Here is a 3,086-nt window from a genome sequence, read left to right on the forward strand (position 1 = left end):
CCTCTGGCTTGTGTAGGGCTATTTCATTCTTCTTTCATCGGACATGTAAGGGGCTTGTGACCCACATCCATAGTGGAAGCCTTATGGTTCTCTCTTTAGCACCAGCCCTGAGTAAAATGAGCTGAGTACTGGAGCAAACCCTGGCGGGTTGGAATGGGCAGTGAGAACTCTGCAGGCACTGCTGCAACACCAGGGTTACAGCAGACGGTGAAATTGCTGCTCCTCCATGGAACTGTCTGGTTAGTGGATAGGCTTGTGTTCTTCCCCCACCCCTCCCCAACCTCCTCTGAGTGGAGAAGGGCCATGCAGAGATGTGTTCGGCAGCACCCAGGGGCCTGGATCCCCAGTGCGGGCTCCCTGCAATACGCCTCCCATGGGACCCTGGAACCAGACTGGTTCTCCTGTGTTCCAGCATTTCCTTGGCCCTTAATTGGACCGCAGGACGATAGGTGATGAAAGGGTATGTTTTCCCAATGCTACCCCAGAGCAATTTAAATTGCATTCCCTTAGCATTGCTGTAGAGTGGATGGAAATACACCGTTTATCTTTGGTCTGAATTGCTGGTTTTCCCTGAAGATTACCACTCAATCTGAGAGGTGGTTCTTTATGCTAAGGGAGTGCGCAGAGCAACTCTGGACTGTGTGTAACTTATAATTAATGTCCTTTCCTCCAGGATAGAACAGCCAGGCTCAGCTTAGGGGATATAATGGCACTGATTGTTGTTTCCGTAACAGATCGGAGGAGCCTCAGGTCTAAGGGAGTTGTGGGGATGAGCAGAGGCTGAAGTTCACATCAGTAGAAATTTTGCAACTATGTTCCCTTTGATCGTGCTGCGAACGTGCGCCCGTCACTCATTCAGTTTGTAATGCTCTAGCAAAAACAGAGTTGGAAGGATTGATTTAGGTTAATACCTACCCTTATGGTTTCAGTGTTTAGGATCTGATTCCTAATAGGGCACAATTTTCATTGATGTCAGTGGGAATTTAGCCCAAGGCAGGACTGTAGGATGGGACTATAGGTCTTCAAATAAAAAGTTTCCTAGGTAAGAGCTGCAGTAACCCCTCCGATTGCAGTGTAGACCCACCCTCTGCCAGGGTAACCCCCAGGGCCTTGGTGAAATGGGTAGGACACGGCATTCTATATTGCATACTGCACAGTAGGTGTATGCACAGCATGCTAAGATGAGAGCTCCACTGAAATGTACTCAAAATGACTGAAGACGAGACAAATGCATGTTTTTCCGGCCTCCACCTGCCCCTTTCTCTTCCCTTTGGAATCACAGAAAATCCGCATGGTCCTTTCAGCCATGGCTCATGTGAAAAAGTAACAGTGGGCCAGTATTTAGTGTATCTTGACTGTCTTTCTACATAATTAAAAAATAGCTGATTTCCAATGCAGGATACCTTTAATATAGCAGGACTTCAGGGATTGTTGTCCGGGTGTGGAAGCAGAGACTGGGCATACAGCCCTTCTGAAGTCTAGGAGGTTGAACTACTGGATAAATTCAGACAGCATCTCAATACCTGGAGTGCTCTTCTGCAATCAAATTTAAATACAATTCATTGTGTAGCAAAATAATTTCCAAAGCGATTGCTCCCTTTAAAACGTTGATTCACAGTGTCCCTTGCAGTATTTTTGAATTGGTCATGTGAGCTTTTCCTAACAGAGCTTTATAGAAACATGCGTCCTTTATCTCGTCATGCTGTATCTAGCTAAATGTCGTTACGTACTTACCTACATGCTCTACTTTTACCTGGATAAAAGGCCCTGCAAGCTTTGCTTTGACCCAGTTTACTCAGGAACGTCAGTTCCAGATCTAGTGTCGTAACTGATGTGATGAGAAACAGAGGGTTCCAGGAAGAGTGGGAATAAAGGAGGCCACACCGATTTCTTAATTCCGTATCTACGTCACTTTAATTTGTAGAGCTGGCAGCCTCTCTCTCATTCACATATCTTCACATAACAGCCACACTCAAAGCTGGGAGACGAGATCTTCAGCTGGTGTAAATAGGCATAGATCTATGGACTTTCCTTAGAGGGCTGCTGAGTTACATTCGCTAAGGATCTGTCCCAGAATCTTTGTGGTTTATAGATATGATCAAATTACTCACTGCAAGCAACATTTGTTGTGAATATAGCTTTTTTTCCCCCCTGTTTGCAAATGGATCCTGGTTTTGCAGATATTTGTCATCCAAAAGTACCCATTGAATAGTTTATGCAAACAAATGTCAGCGTGGTTTGTTGCAAACAGTTTTCACAAACAGCCAGCAGCAGTCTGATTACTCATGAACATCTAATAACAATGAACTGAACGCCACTGTTTTAATTTGCCTTTAGGGTAACTGCTGTAAATGGTGTGTGTGCAAGTACCTTTTTTTTTTTTTTTTTTTAATTTAGGTTGATTTTTGTTTTCCTTTTTCCAAGTGTGGCAGGGCCCCATGAGTACCAAAGAGTTGCTGCTGCATATATAGTGTGACTTTTATACTGGTTTCTTCGGGCAGTCTTTTCATTACTTTTCCTAAGCAAGGGATTTTGCCACAAGGAGAGATGACATAAATTCACTGGGATTGAGTACAGGGGTGCTGGAGCAATGTGTATAGTGCGGGTGCTGAGAGCCATTGAACCAACCTGTAAACTCTGTATATGATGGAAACCACTTCAAGCCAGGGCGTGTGGCAGCACCCCCAGCATCCTTCATTCCAACACCTGTGATTCAAGAAGGATTTTTGCATCTGTGTGGAGGATGAACCCTTTAAAACTGCAGTATACAAGGATGGTGGAGGAGGATTCTTTCCAGTTCTCTGAATCCAGAATTTAGCTAGGAATGCAAAACTGCGTCCACTGGGATTCACATTTGGTTAAAAACGCCATTATATTCCCAGCAAGCATAGTGGTCCCAGACAAGATGAGTCAACTATGGATTTTCTAGCTATTAACTGCCCTGTGCTGGCAAGGGTATCTGCTGATGGCGTCTGTATTACTTTTAAGTTTTTTGTCTGATTAATCCTAAAAGGAACCAGAGGAGGAACAGAGAAAGCCATTCTGCAATTCCAGGAACTGGGAGCTTTCTCTTTTGGGTTTTAATT

The sequence above is a fragment of the Chrysemys picta genome, chromosome 5, assembly GCF_011386835.1.
Source record: "Chrysemys picta bellii isolate R12L10 chromosome 5, ASM1138683v2, whole genome shotgun sequence".
NCBI classification, from domain to species: Eukaryota; Metazoa; Chordata; order Testudines; family Emydidae; genus Chrysemys; species Chrysemys picta.